This window comes from Cebidichthys violaceus, unplaced genomic scaffold (assembly GCF_023349555.1).
Source record: "Cebidichthys violaceus isolate CVI_PGR_0920_01 unplaced genomic scaffold, fCebVio1.0.p SCAF_22, whole genome shotgun sequence".
Taxonomy (NCBI): domain Eukaryota; kingdom Metazoa; phylum Chordata; class Actinopteri; order Perciformes; family Stichaeidae; genus Cebidichthys; species Cebidichthys violaceus.
In genome coordinates, this window is record NW_027176395.1 from 6,841,298 (window position 1) to 6,857,651 (window position 16,354).

General features: G+C 38.6%; 1 long non-coding RNA gene across 1 annotated transcript; it reads left to right on the forward strand.

The window, feature by feature from the left end:
* The first annotated feature begins 11,415 nt into the window (after positions 1 to 11,415).
* Positions 11,416 to 13,115, forward strand: LOC137877860 (uncharacterized). Its single transcript, XR_011103577.1, has 3 exons — positions 11,416 to 11,563; positions 12,128 to 12,218; positions 12,951 to 13,115. It is a non-coding gene; the product is annotated as an uncharacterized lncRNA (long non-coding RNA).
* Positions 13,116 to 16,354: the final 3,239 nt, after the last annotated feature.

The following is a 16,354-nucleotide window of genomic DNA, read 5'->3' on the forward strand; positions in this document are numbered from 1 at the left end:
TTTGTTCCATTCCGTGTCCCAGAGGCCTTCACTTTCACTCAAGGTTGAGAGTGTTTATATCCACAGTAAACTACGGATTGCTCGTTATACAAACATATGCTGCATAAATGTTTTGAGAGCCCTTCCTTCCAATAGCAGAAAACAAGTCATTCTGTTATGTGGCTGCTCTTTGTGTGACCTTAGAAAAACAAGGAGATATGCCATGAGTGCACACACACTTTTTTTGTGTTTCTTGTTTTTATTTTTTTAAATAAGGTCTGCGGATTTTATAGAAGTGTCCAGTGTCATTTTTACTTTGATTGTAGGTTTCTGAGACTGGGATAAAATTTTACTGGCTTCTATTCGATAAGTCACCTCAGAGCACCAAAAACAAAATCAGGTCTGTGTCTCTGTTGGAAAGCCCGGTCTGTTGTGTATGCTCGTCAGTCGATGCCTGTCTTTCATTTAACTCTTTTAATTTTGAACGGTTTATTTTCTCATTCAATAATTGATGAAATTATAACACCATCACCCCAAAACACCTCCCAATGCGGTGAGTATTCACCAAGGGAATCAGTTTACTGTGGCTATCCGTCTCCTGCAGGTCTTCAGTTGATAACTGTGTAAATTGTACAGTCCGTCCATCCGTTTCCTGCCACTTCTATGGGTTGGAGCTGTGTTGGCAGCAGGTTAGCAAGAAAAAAGTCCTTCCCAACACTTAAATCCAAGGTTCACAGCACATTTTTTTTGTGTTATGCAACGTCTGCCTCATTATTAAATAGAATGGTTCAGTCTTGTAATTGCCTCATTGTTTGCATTTCGCACGAAAATGTATTGTTTATGAAGTATTTGAGGAACATAAATTCTACTCTTCCAATCTTTGCATACACAAATCTGACATTATCCAAAAACCTGCAGGTTTTACTTAAGTTTGAATCAAGAAATGAGGCTGTTACCCAAACTGACAATCTGCATTCAAATTTACTGTATAAGTAGTCCCACATTGTGCCGTACTAGCAGAACTCATTAATATGACCGCAAATTAAATAAAGGCTGCAGTGGGAGGAATGAAATGGTCAATTTGTATGCAAATCTCAACCTTTTACAGACAAGAGGCAAACTTAAAGCCCCTTTTTCTCACAAATATTTTCTGCATGGCATGTGATGATGTGCACGGCATAATTTGCTTGCCTGTTTGGTTTTTGTGTGTTCTCATTAGACCATCTCGAAAGCATCAACCTTTCCCATTTTCAACTTTGTGCTGATGTGAAAATCACTAAATAACCTTTCAACAATATTTAGGAGCTAACCAAAACATGCAAAGGCTCTCTCTCTCTCGCCCTCTTTCTCTCTCTGGGTGGATGATTTTTTTTGTATCGTAGTACAGAGTTACATAATAATAGTGCAGTGCAACAAAACCAAACCTGTATGTGCAAAGGGGTATGAAATGCGAGGTCAGTTTCACTGGATGCTAACAGCTAACTAGCTCTCCACGTGGACAGACAGACAGATACACTGACACAAGCTCACACAAAACCGAACGCATAAACTCCTCAGGCAGCGCCCGGCGGAGAAGAAAAACATCCAAACCTTGTCATCGCCATTCTGTTGCTAGGGCAACAGCTTTGGTCCAAGTTTACTAGCTGCCAGCTACTGAAGGATATACAGTATATGTATAAATACTGTACATATACAATGGAATACCGTGACACCATGATGAGTAGGCAAATTGAAAAGTCAAGCTGACCAGATACAGATCCCTGCCTATGATTCTCTCCAAGTTATCTCGAGAGCCAATCCAGGCCCCACCCACCACAGCTCCACCACCTCCTGCTGAGACAAGTAGTGGCAATTACTAGAAACAGTTAATGTTTCCAATATCAAAGAAATAGGCCAATTCTAGAGCGGATATGAATAAGTAAGTCTTCTTACAAAAATAACAACAGTACAGCTGGTTCAATTGAGTCAACATATTCTCACTCCCAACTCAATCTCAAATAAGGCAGCTTGCTCAATGTTGCAAAATGTGACTGTGGTTTCCCTCTAGCGTCAACTCTGGACATGTCAGGGATGGCGTGACAGTATTTTTTATTCTTTACATGCATCGTATCTTTTCAAAATGTCTGTGTTCACAAGACACACACAGTTTCTGCTCTCTCCATGCCTACAATCTCTTCAAAATAAACTTCCAACGAGGACTTAGTTGGTTTTACTAGGCTTACTCACAACAAAACTACTTTTTAAGCCCAGGAACAGATGGTGGTTTGGTAGTATGTTTTTTTAATGTTAAATAACTACACTTGTTAAGTAAAGTTACTTAAGAAAGCTACAGTGAAATTAATAAACATTAACTTTGTTTCACGCGGGACATGAACCGCGGACTCCTGAGAGAAAGTCCTGTGTTCGTTTGACAGGTCAAAAAGCTGCCCTGCATGGATTAACCCGCTCTCTATAATACGTCAATTGCTCGGGCCGTCTAATAACAACACCGAGGGGCACTGGCTGCACTTTTGACTAAGTTATGGTTGAGACCAGGTTCATCTCATTCATGCTTGTTGCCATTTGCTTGTCACTGTTTTTTGTAATGTTTTTTTTTTTATGGACGTATTTGAACATTTCGGGCACACAACCCCAAATACATGTTTAATCCCTCCGGATGCTTACCTGGAGATTTGAGTTAAGCCCTGGTCCCTGATAATCCTGTTTCCTTCTCCCACTTTTACACCCTCACCAAACGCCTTTCAAACCGATTTGTATTTTATTATGCTCCTGTCACGCTTAACATGCTTGACGGTCTGTAATGCAGTCATGGGCTGTAAAAGGTTTGTGTGTGTTTTTTTATTTTTACCTATTACCTTTATCGTACTTTTTAGTTTTTGTTATTGCGCTTTTTAGTAATGTTTGTTCTTTGGAATAAAAAATTGTCCTTAGTAGTTCTTTGTCATCCTTTGCCGGGTTTGGATAGCAGGTTTGTAGCGGATTGTGTAGAATATGATGTAATGAATCTCTCCTAACCAGAAAGAGTAAGGGAGTAAAGCAGATGTTTACAGTGATCACGCTGCATGAGAGAGTTTTCCTCACTCTCTAAAGACGGCAGTCACACACCCACGAGTTTTGGTGTGTACGGTGTTTACATTTGAAAAGATTGTAGAGGAATGGATCCAGTGTTATGTGAAAATAATTTAGAGATATAGAAAAAACTGGATGGGGTGAAACCTCAAGTGGTCAGAACAAAAAACAAATCAAAGATGACACACAGGGCTTTCGTATTCGCAGCAGAAAGGATGGTGTGAAATGCGTTTTGTCCATTATGCTTGTCTCCTTCCCTCTGAGCACAGCTGCCCCCTGTGACAAGCCCTCAAAGACGAAGCAGGGGACAGAGCCGCTCCTCCCTGAGCAGATATTTTTTGCTGGCGCGGACTTTGAATTCAGATCCAAAGCGTCGCTGCAGGTCTGCACACCCTAATGGATATCCCACAGTGTTTAACAAGCTCAGAAAGAAGCATGGAGGCAAAGTACGCTGGAGCGGAGAACCGTTCCTCCTTGAACAGCCACGGAAAGAGAAATCACAGGGACTCATTCAGATGCGTCGGGTGGTAGCCTCCATTGTTCTCGTCATTTGTACGGACCCCTTTTTCGGCAACTTTAAAAGCGCATCCGATACTTCCCCCAAAGAAAGACTTGCTTCGACTTTGACTGTCTTCAAATCAATTTTGAAAGTTTTCTATTCCCTACTTTTGCATGGAGGCCCCGAGTCTGAGCTGAAGGAGTTTCTGGTGAACCTGCATGACTTCATCTGATTTCATGCAGAATCTGACCCGGTGGCACCGATGACAAGCATTAAGAATAACTATATAGAAATAGACTCACTGATCTTCTCTGATCTTCTCACTGATGATCTTATTTACTGATGTTGGCCATATAGAGGATCAATATTAAACATTGGCTGAATGGGGCAGATACGCACAAACGGTCCAACAAGCTTTTATAATGTAGTATACAAAAATGAGGGCCATTTTCTACTACACTACTAGTACTTTTACTTGTTTCTTTCAGTACATTTTGCTTATAATTAGTGATTGGCAACTTAATACCTTATTATCGTGTTAATGCATTAATTAATTAACGCAGACAATTATTTTATCGCGCATTAACGCAGGTTTTTTTTTAATGCAATACACACCATTGATGCCAGCAAATCACCCAAACAAACGGTGGAGGGAGGCTTCAGCAGACTACGGTGGATGCAGCGTGTGGGAGAAGTATAGATAAACAAAAGCAAGACAAGCTAACAAATGCCACAGCGAAGTGGATATCAACAACAATTTTTTTGAAATGTGCGCACATTGTATTCATGTTGCACAGCAGTAGAACGTTTCAAATAAAGTCAGCACACTTAGCACAGATAGTGCAAGAAATATAACTGCTACTGTGTAAAGGGAATACTGCTGTTAAAAAGCACCTTATTTGTTTAAAGTGTTTGCAAACCAAATGTTATTGCACTTTTGTTCAAATAGTAGTAATATAAGTGCGCAATACACTACTTTTGAATTAATTATTGATCTTTGCGCATAACAATGCGATTAATTGCAGAAAATCATGCGATTAATCTCGATTAGAAATTGTAATTGTTGCCCAGCACTAGTTTCAATCCATGATGTGAAGAATGGATGGGCTATACCATTAATTCATATACCGATACTTTTTGAGCCAATTTTAACAATACCGACACTGATCATTTCTTAAATTGGTATGCGATATTAAAAAAAGTGGTAATTTTTTGAAGTGAAAAAAAGATAATTTCATCTAAACGTGTCATCTCATGACACGTACCAGCCAAAATGTAAGCCAAGTGTAAAATATATTTTTTCTTTTTGTTATAGTTTTCCAAATCAACTTAATTGCAATCATGATTATATGGCAATTATGTGTTCAGTGTTCACAGATTATTACACTACCTCCGAAGTGGCCAACAGATATCATTTAATAGAGCTTTAAATAAATATTTTATTATCTTTAGAAAAAGACAAAAACAGCCTACTGTCAGTCTATTTTAAGATCTTGGCTTATTTTTTTGTGGAATGTTATATCACTGTTAAGGTAATGAAATAAAGTGTTCATGGTCACGCTCTGATGTAATACAGGCACAATGTCCTGTTTGCATAGGCATTTATACACGCAGGGGTCATTTGCTGCAGCCTGGTGTCTCTTCCAGCTGACGCCATCGAAGTACTCCGAAAAAATAAAAAAGTTATGTATCCCCACAGCCACTTTTCCCCAATGCACCACAACACCGGCAGATCAATGAGACGTAATGGAGACGTGAACGGTGGCCACAAACCAGCTCACGGACAAGACCGGGAGCCTTCATCCGTCAATGTTCATGTGGTAAGAAATTCGAAACACAGATACAGTGGGACATGTGTGTGATTTAGACAGCTGTCTTTGCAGATTACGCCGCACTAAATGATTCATTTAATGTAATGGAAGCTTATCCGTTCTGAGAGATGCTGAGTGATGGACGTTAAAAATGCATTGTCACATATAATTGTTGTCAAGTGTTTTGTAATGTCATGACATGCACTTAGCAGGATCTAAAAAGCTACTAACTACATGGAAAACACTCATGTCTGTGATGCTGGAGCTCTGGTGCGGCATCTAGTGGGTTCCGGGTGTCATATATGGGATCCTTTAACCAGAAAGAGGGCAGACTAAAGTAGATGATTACAAAGACCACACTCTATGACAGTGGAGATAATTTTAGAAACTGTTCTCCTTTTTTTTCCTCCAACGCCCCAACAACACAGATGCCACACCTGCGTTCTTGTACTTCTGCAACACAGATGAAATGCAATCAGATCTAGTGAGTTTGTGTTTAGCGTCTTTACATGTGACAAGAATCTGACAAAAACATATGGTAGATGACGCACAAAGCCTGACAGGTCATGAAGCAAAATTAACAGTTAAATATCTGCCTGCCTCTTGCTACTAACCCTTCTTTTTTACTCTTTCCATGGCATCTTATGATAACCACCAGTCGGGAGACCTGACAGAAACCACACAGCCTTGACAACAACAGCGAAGGTGGGGTCCACCTCATTAGTGTGCATCTGGTGACACTCGGTAAGCTCAGTGCGGAGCACGGGATGACCCATATTCCCGGCCTGTTATCTCTGATTGCCGCACCGTGGCAGGGGCTTGATTAAGTGTTTCCAGCCGCCGTGACGCGCTTGAAGTGTGGTGGAAAAAGTGAAAGCGCACATTTGACTTTCAAATGAGCCTGGCAGAGTTAAACTTGGAAGCCACATATGGTATGGGGGGGGGGGGGGGATTGGGGGACTATTCTTGAACGCTGGAGACAGGAAACATGGGAGAGATTGAAAGGAGGCAACGGAGATGTGAAACAAAGAGCGAGCGAGAGCCATGCGCCATCTCCAGAAACTTTCACGTTGTGAGTAAACACACAAGGGGAAGTTTCGCTCTGTAAAATAAAGTCAGTGGAAAGGAGGTAGGGTGCAGGCGCTGGGTGCGTTTTTAAATCTAATGTGTGTCATTCAGCCTGCCAAGAAGTTGTGCTATTTGTGTTCACCTTTGGAGGGAGGGTGGGGAGTTAATTATTGTGCGCAAAAGTGTGTCAGCATTCAGCATGTCGCAGTCAAATTAGACAGTGCTTCTGCCGAAACACGTTTGGAGTCACTTTGACAAAAGTCAGACCGAATCTTCGTCAAGTGCTTTCCCAGTTTAGTTTAAGTAAGTGGCGAATTACCGTGAGTTTTAGAGCACCCCGAGAACCTGTAATGAGTGAGAGCTCAACAACAGGCAATCATCGCATCAAATTTTTAAACATTCAGGGAACATGCATATTCATACAGTGCGGTTGATTAATGTGTCATACTGTTGAATGAAAAGGTAGGTAGCTTTTGCAAAGGGTGTGTAAGTGCTGTGTGAATGAGGATATCATGCAGCTTAAAGCGGAGAGTAGCAAAATTGGTGTACAGGCAACAGTGACAACCAGATCAATGTATGCTGTATAGTTTATATCACCCCATCCATGTAACTACAATTAACGAGGTTGTATGCCTCCCCCAATTTTGCAAGTTTATGCCCCTGCCACGTCCAAATCTGACCACTAGAGGGGTACCTAGAGTGTTTCAAGCGTAGGGCCACTGACCAAGTGTAGGTATTTGACGGGTTGGAAGTGAGAACGTGTTGGTACATGCCGCCGTACGGTCAACTATCCATCCGTACATATATCCGTCCATCGTCTTCCTCTGCGGGGGCAGCAGATTCAGGAGGGTATTCCAGACGTCCCTCTCCCGGACGTGCCCGGAAAACTTCTAAGAGAACGGCATCTAGGAGGCATCCTGATCAGACGCCCGAACCACCTCAGTTGGCCCCTTTAGACGCAAAAGGAGCAGCTGCTCTATTCCGACCTCCCAACAGATATCTGAGCTCCTCACCCCTATCTGAGGCTGAGCCCAGGCACCCTACGAAGGAAGCTCATTTTGTGCGCTTTCATCCAAGATGTCATTCTTTCGGTCGCTATCCAAAACTCATGAGGGTCGGAATGTAAATGGACTGGTAGGACAGCTTTGCCTTCTTGCTCAGATGGCAGACTTGACCGGGAACTGGCAAAAGACAGCCAGGTAACAGGGAATCTGAGGCCTGGGAGCAATGACCAGAAACCACATGGCAACTTTGATGAATTGGCAGCATTAAAAGGATCTGGGCTGGTGTGCAGAGAGTGGTTGATGAGAGAATGAGATGCAGGTGAGGAGCTGGGTGGGGAAGGCCAGAGGGACCATATGATGTCGCATCTGGTCGCTCCTTGTGGGTTCTGATGTCCGCCATTACCTCGCTTCGCTGAACTTCTGAAGTGAAAACCGTCTGCTCTTCAAGGGAACTCATTTAAACAAGGTAATAATGGATAGTTGCATATTTATCGTTAGTGGGAGAATGTACAACTAATTTACACTCTGTAAACTGTAAGTCTGTTGAGTGCCTTTATATTTCACACATGTTAGCGAACGCTAGCTAACGTTAGCGAATGCTAGCTGCTTTTGTTTCCTCCTTCTGAAAGTTAATATTGTTGCTAATGTTATTTAGCTGTCGCTCGCTTTTCTTTAGCGGTAGAGTAAACTGAGAGAAAGCCGGTCCTGCTCTGGGTCTGGACTAGGGACATGTTTTAATGACGGTGAAGGCGGGCTTCCCGCACCACACACACACGCATAATACGGACATAATATGGCAGAGTGGCGAAAAGGGTGAGACGAAATGCACGTTACTGCCATATATCTTTGGAGTAAAAACGAAAAAAAGATTAAGTAAAACTGTTTGAAACAAAAAAAAAAAAAATCGGAGTTGACGTGCTGTTTGCCTGCTGCTTGGCATCCACAGCCCACATGGTTACAGAGCCACAGCGGTCTGTTTACTGTATGAACCACACTGCCGCCTCATAGGAACAACATATGACTTTGATTTCACCAACCAGCTAGTCATTTCATATTCTACACATTATAGAACAGCGATCGCTATGTTCTCCCGTTCTTCCGCCATGTCAGCCCAGGTCGGACACCGTCATTCTGCATAATAATTAGCCATGTGCTTTTCTGTTAAGTAGGTAACTTGTGTATTTTCTCAGCCTGGTGTGGCAACTTCATTTCTTTCAAATACCACAAATTACACATCAAAATGAAGCTTAGAACATGTAGTTTTTAGCTGTATGTGTGATTTCCTCAATTTAAAATAAAGCATTCTAATTAATAAAATATCAATGTTTTACCTTGTATTTAAGCCAGTATCCCTGTCTCTATCCATGGGGTGGTCAGATATATCAAGAAACTTAGTAAAACATAAAGTGAGAGAAAGATGAACAGTACACTATCTGGATATGAAAATATGTTCCATAAATTATTGTATGCCTATGTTAAATTAATTGGATACTTAAAAGCCACATATTCCACTGCCAATGAATATTGGGTAACAAAATACAACATTTGCCTGATTTAAGGCAATTACGGATATAAACCTTGCCCACTTCTGGTCTTCTATTCAAATACAGAGACAGAATTTTGTTTGATTAAACAGCTGCAGATAATGTCGCAGTACACCTCTATTAAGTACTAGATAATGAGGAACAGAATTAATATTCCATTATTTCAGCTGTCAGTATTTTGCAGTATAGTACAACACCTCCAGTATGTCTAAAGCCTAATTAATAAATGTGTCTGTTGTGACAATTATGGATAGTGCCAACTGTCACAAAAAAGTTATTTCTCTCTTTTTCCTTTGTGTTTACAGGTTTGCTGGTGTTTCCCGTAAAGGTCCGAAATTGTAGCTATATTGCTGAATTTGGTAAGTCCCAATATGAAAACTGAACATTATTTTTATGTATGTTTAAATGACAAACCCAAAATATAATTGCAGCACAAATAATTTGTGTTGAATTTGTATTGTAGTGGACATAACATGACAGTATACAATTTTAATGGCGGATTCACTTAGCTTAATTTCTAAAAAATATTATATTATTATTATTATTACATTAGCCGATTTAAATGAAGCCATAACAACATTTCCATTTAAGTGGACTGATGAGATAAATCGTCCTCATCTTGTGCCAATCACCTATGCTACAAAAAGAACAATTGGAGGAAATGCACACGAGAATTGGAGCCTATTGAGATTTCTTCCTCTCTTGATCGGAACAAGAGTTCCATCAAACGAACCAGCGTGGCAGGTCCTTTGTGAATTGAAGGACATTGTGGAACTTGTTGTTGCACGTTTTCACACTGAGAACTCTAGTTCTTATCTTGACTTCAAGATATCTGAACACAGGACAGTATTCAAAGAAGTTTTCCCCCATGAAAAAATTCGGCACAAACATCATTACTTGGAGCATTATCCACAGTTGATACGTCAGTTTGGCCCCCTTGTTGCACTATGGACTATGAGATTTGAATCAAAACATAGCTTCTTCAAAAGAGTAATTCGTCATACAAACTGTTACTAAAATGTACTGTACTCGTTAGCGCAAAGGCACCAATTTCAGACTGCATATAATCTGTACATGTGTAGATTTTCTAAGCCATCTTTGGAGGTTACTGATGTTTCAACACTTCCCCTTGATGTTATTAATGAAGATATTGCACTTGCAGTGAAACAGAAACAACCACATATGGACAATGTGAACCTGGCAAAAAATGTATCCTACAGCGGCTTTAACTATAGGATTGGAATGGTGGTAGCCCATAGGTTGCTGGCTGGACTTCCAGAGTTTTGGGAAATAGTTCATATGATCGTTCTACAAGAGAAACTCATTTTCATTGTCAAAAAAGTGGATACCTGGTATCTGGAACATTATCGAGCTTATGACTTGGTCATATCTACTCCTAAAGAACTACGGCTTGTTGGGGTGCATGAACTGACAGATCCCTATCCTTTGGCTCACTACATAGTTGGTGGACAGCACTTCATCTCTCTGAAGAGATACATTCATGCATAAGGTTGTATATCAATACATTTGTTAATATGAATTGGATGTTATGGCCAATGTTATGACACTAATATTACTGTTTTTATTTATGTTTTTAATAGATCTTTTTGGATGGGCTGACATGGCAGAGAAAAGGCCAGCCAAGTTGCGAGTTATTCTGATGACACCAGGAAGTTAATTCTGCCTGATGGAATTCCAGAGACAATAGAGCAGCTATTAGCATAGGTCAAACATGACAAGATTGTCAATGAGTTCAAAATTAAAGTCAGATATCCTGGATAAGGTAGCTGAAGAGATATTTAAGTACAAACCCTACCCAACAGATGCTGACTTCAGTGACGTGGCTGAAGCACTACTCAAGAAGCACCCATGCCTCTCTGAGCCTGGTTCGTACAACGGTTGCTATGGGTGGAAGCAGCGCCTGAAGACAAAAATGGGCAACTACCGTACTCAGCTGAAGGGCATCGGGTGTTCTGAACTGCTTGTAAATTCACTCAAGTCCAAAGCTCCAGAAGATGCATTGCCAGCAAAAAAAGTAAACAAACCTAAGAGAGGAGAGGCCAACCACATTCATGACATTCCTACTGGAGAGACCTCAGACAAATTGGAAAATGAGAGACTGTCACTTTTAAGTGAGGTGAAGAAGCGAAACAATCGTTCAGTGATAAAGTCCAAAATGGACAAGACGTTTTCAGTGTGAAGACGGGAAATTGTGGAAAAGGAATTGGGAGTGGAAGAGTTGAAAGAGAGATGGCCTGTATTGTTCTCAGTGGATGAGGTATGTGACTTTTTAAAGTCAATGGCAATAAGTCAGTGGTGGCTTGTAAAGTAAATTATATTTTCTCCTATCATAAGAAACCTACTAAAAAGCACATCTGCAATGTAACATGTATTGTTTTATTACATTTGCATGTGCTATTATGTTTTTCAAAGATCAATGCTGAATTTACAAGAATTACGACTGTGCCACTTCAACCACGGTTCCTCGCTTCCTTGGACAAGCACTACGACAGGCTGATGGAGATCATCAAAAAGAAGGGAGGAGTTATCGGAGAGAAAACCCGGAATATACTGAAAGTTCTTGATCACGTATGTACTTGCTTTGCTTACGACTTTGGAGTCAGAGATTACCTGTTGACAGATGTACTACATTAATCTTTTGAGTTTCAAAGGTCTTTAAAATGGTTTGCTCAAAGCGTGTGTACATTAGGGCCTTGCAAAAAGTGCTATTATTGCTATTGACCATCCAACCGAATTTCAAGTGAGTGCGGCACATTTTACTTTGTCATTAGCAAAAGTTGAAAAAATTAAAGTCTGCATCTCATTTCCCTTCTGTGTTCTGCATTTAATAATAATTAAGTATTTACTTAGTATTAGGAGTCATTTTTGTCATTTAAAAGGCAACAATATACCTAATTCTAGCCTTACAAAATAGCTTATTTACATAGCACTTGAAACAGGACAACCTGAGTAATTTGAAACAAAAAATTTCAGGGAAAATTTCTTAACCGCGACAGCCCTAGATCACTATTACTGTAACTCCAAGGGCCCATTTGTTCATTGTGTAGTGTTTGCATCTTCAGTCAATTGGCAAAATTGGACAGCATCATTTTGCATTTTATAATAATTTTGTGTGTTTGTGCTCTCACCTAGAGCCCTGAGGTGAATCTAAAAAGAGTGTCTGCTTAAGTGCCTGGTTGTGTACCTTGGGAAAGATGGGGACAACCTTCTCAAGGAGTATCTGGTAAGTAGTTTTGCATTAATCACATAAGCTTTAGACAAGATAAAACATTACATATTTAAACTTTCAAGGTCATACATGTTCTTTAGTCCTATACAAATACTCAGGCTTATTGTACATGCATGTTAGTATGCCTATGCATATAATTATTGTGGAGTTCTCTGTCCCCCAGTGGTTCTTAACAAACAGTTGTTTTTTACTAAGGTATCTGTTCTGGTTTATATTTGTAAAACCCTGTATAGTGTTGCTGGACCATATTAAAATATTTTAATTAAAGTGCAAAAATATTTAGCCCGGACATAAAATGTATATGATATCCAAATATTTCATTGAGGTAAAGTGTCACAGTGAAATTAATGAAAAACAGAAAACACTAAGCAGTTGTTTCAATCTTTTAACATTGTAGGAAATCTTAATTTAAGTATTAATACTACTGTATTGTCCTATTTGATATTTTTTTTGTCACAGCAGATGTTATAACTTTTTGGAGGAAATCTTTTATTTATAACTTCTGTGAATGCTGTACTTGTGATAATGTCAAATATTTGCTATGATAAAAATATTTGGCTGCCATTATCTGCTGGACTTTGCAAGTTGTTACATTTTTGCATTACTAGAGCTCCAATTGATTTGTTTGAGATTTGATTTAGAGAACGGTGTAGTTTTTTAAATTGGTACATCAGAAACTGGTTTCATCAGAATAACTTTTTTAATAAGTGTATTGTCTTTTATCAGGTTGTTCAGAAGGATGAAGATGGAACAGAGCTTGAGAGGTGCGAAATGGTGTTTTTTGTCATCAGGGAGGAGGATTGCCTCCAGCCACCACACGACATTGGAATTGTTATCAATGGTGTGGAAGTCCTTAATGATTTGCCATCAGTAGCACATGCATGTGCTATGTTATTTGGGCTCATTCATGCTCTAAACTTGAGCTATCCAAGTCAGCTAAAACACTTTTGATGCGCTGCAAAAACTAATCATGGAAATCGAACCACAGAAGATGACACGCAGAGTGTTCAGTCTGAGTGTCAAACTCTAAATATTGAATCAATGAAAAGACATTTGGATACAGCATGTGTTTTGTTGTTATGTAACTTGTATTCAAATTCAAATATTCTTCATGGGTATTACATTGTCTCACATTTTAAAGGAGAGATGTCCAAACCAGTTTTACAATGTTAGAAACAGTAATGGCTTTTACATTGTCTCATGTTTTTATGGAGAGATGTAACCATGTTGTTCATGTTAACATTTATGTGAATCTTTTGAAGTGAACTAAATTAGACACTGACTGTAACAAAATGTTTTATATTCTAGCAAATTTAGCTATTGTTTATAGTAAAAGCTTAGGTTGTAAAAAAGCAACAAAAAAATATATATTCATCTACATTAAGTAACCTTTTTACTTTGGACTAAATTAAATATATGATTATTGTGTAATTAAAATTATAGTTTGTACTAAAACATAAATATAACTTGAGAAAAATTAATAAAATTACCTGTAACAAATTAGAGTGTTTTGATTAGTTTAGTCTGAAGTAAAAACTTTGCTTGTATGTAATAGAAAATATAAGGTTTTTCCAATTTGAAAAATAAAGTTGTATCAATGTAAAAAAAAATGGTTTTTGGTCTTTATAATTAATTATTTTACTTTGTGTGAATGTAATTTTTTGTCTTGTTCAAAAGTAATATGTTGATTTGTATTGAAACAAAATTTCAGGTTTCAACCAAATCAAAAATATGATTTGAGAAAAACTAATACATTTACGTGTAACAAATTAAGAGTATTTTAATTACTTTAGTCTAAAGTAAAAATTTAGCTTTTATGTAATAGAAAATAAGGTTTTCCCAAAATAAAAAATTAAGTTGTATCAAAGTAAAAAAATGGTCTATGGTCTTTATAACAAATAATATTTTTTCTTTGTGTGAATGTATTTTTTTTTTACTTTTTCCAAAGTAATATTTTGATTTGTATTTAATAAAATTTTAGGTTACAACCAAATCATAAATATAATTTGAGAAAAACTAATACATTTACATGTAACAAGTGAGAGTATTTTGTTTAGGTTAGTCCAAAGTATTAAATTATTAGGTTAGTCCAAACTAATAAATTTACCTGTAACAAATTAGAGTATTTTTTTTTTAGGTTAGTCCAAAGTATCATTTTTTTCAGTGTGGTAGATGGATGGCGAATAGCAATAAAGGGACAGCCACAATCACATCAGGTGATGGATGACCTTACTGTATATCAGATTAGTCATGTGTTATTTAGATAAGTGAAATGGGAAAATGTGCTCCCATTCCATTTTACAGTGATTTTAGTTTTGTGAAATATATTACTATAGGATATAAATCATATTTCCTTCACATAACACATTCCAATATGTAAATGGTATTTCATAACATAAACACCAGTCATTTGACGAACACAGAGGATTCCACACTTTCGTACATCTACTAAAATTATCTTCCTCAAACTCCTGATTTCAACGTGTTTTTCCAAAGCCAGCAATTATGTTCACAAATCTGCAGAACGCAATTTCAGTACAATGCAAACTTTTTTTTTTAAATGGCTGCATTGGGCAACACCTTCAGAAAAGTGTGGTCAGTAAAGGGCCACAGAAACATGACACGGCCAACACAAAGGCACAATTTGACTCACAATAGTGGATCGGTTGAGCATACATAAAGAGCATGTATGCAAAATAACACAATCCATTATTATCATCATAATTTTAAAAGGAAAAGGATTATGTCTTTTATATATATCACATAAAGTGACATGTTCGGGATTCGATCTGCCGCTCTGGTAAACGTGTCTTACTCCTGAAATGCACAACAAATGGTTTATTTTTCTTTAACATAAATATTACAGTGGATAGAGACTTCAGAATTTCGCAGGAGTTAAAATATGCTCCATTTTCTTCTCTTTCTCTCTCCTTTTTCCCCTTTTCATTTTTTTTATTGTCTCCCAGCTTCAGCCCTAGAGCCATGCCGCTGGCATGACTAAAGATCCTACAGCATATGGAAAGCATATGTTAGCCCTCAGATTTCTGCCACGTATTGTAGGTGTGTCTATAGGAGTATTCTTTTCTTCTTGTTTGCCCAATTAAAATTTGATTAATGTTATCAATGTTACATTGGCATCAACAGGGAATACTTCTCAGAGGTCTTAGTTAAAATCAGGGCCATGGCTGCATCTGAAGGTTGAATGACGATATGCTGTACCAAGGGACCTGATTCAATGCTTTAACATCCCAAATGAAATGAGGCGCATAGCGAAAGCTCAGTTATGAAGACAGTCTTCACTGTATCTATTTGATTTTTTTGATTCAGTCAGATTTGCCGCAACATCGTTTGTGATCGTGATGTCAGATTGATACAACCCACGTCCAACTCCAGTTTCCTTAGAAGCAGCTGTCTAAAGGGTTGGGGCCCACTGTACTACTTCTGATGTGACTACCCCCCTAAAATGTAGATTGAGTTGAATTGCCCCAGACCTTTAATATCCCTTCAACTGTATCATGTATAATGAATTCCGTCCTACACCAAGCCCTCGCAAATAGGATTTCCAAAGACACTTATGGCTGTGTTTTGGGGATCATCCATAAATAACCATATGGACCATAATGACATTCATTTGCTATATATATGTATAAATAAATAACAGAAATTATGACTTTGATGAATGCCACTTAAAAGAATAGATGAAAACAAAGCGTATATATTGAGATAATATGAGGCAGCTATATTACAAACAACCCACGCTCTGTTGACGTACACTCTTTGCTGCTCGGCAGATTTAAAGGTTACCTGTGACTGGCTGATGTGCTAAAAATAACTATTTTCTACTGCCTGTGTAGTCTGCCATACCTGTCATCCATATATAAGAGGCATGGAGGCTGATAATGAACCTGAAAGTAAGAACAGTGGAATTCCATAGACAATTTGCAGTCAGAATCAATGATGCAAAGTGATTGCAGCTCAAAGCAGATACATGTACAGGCACCACCTGCTTGTCCCTGGATATGTTGCATATTATCAAACTATTAGGTGCGCTTGTAATTTGCCATTAGAAGTGATGTAGAAGTGTAGTTCAGACCAGGGTTCCTGCAGATGCTTAAAAAGTCTTAAAAGGC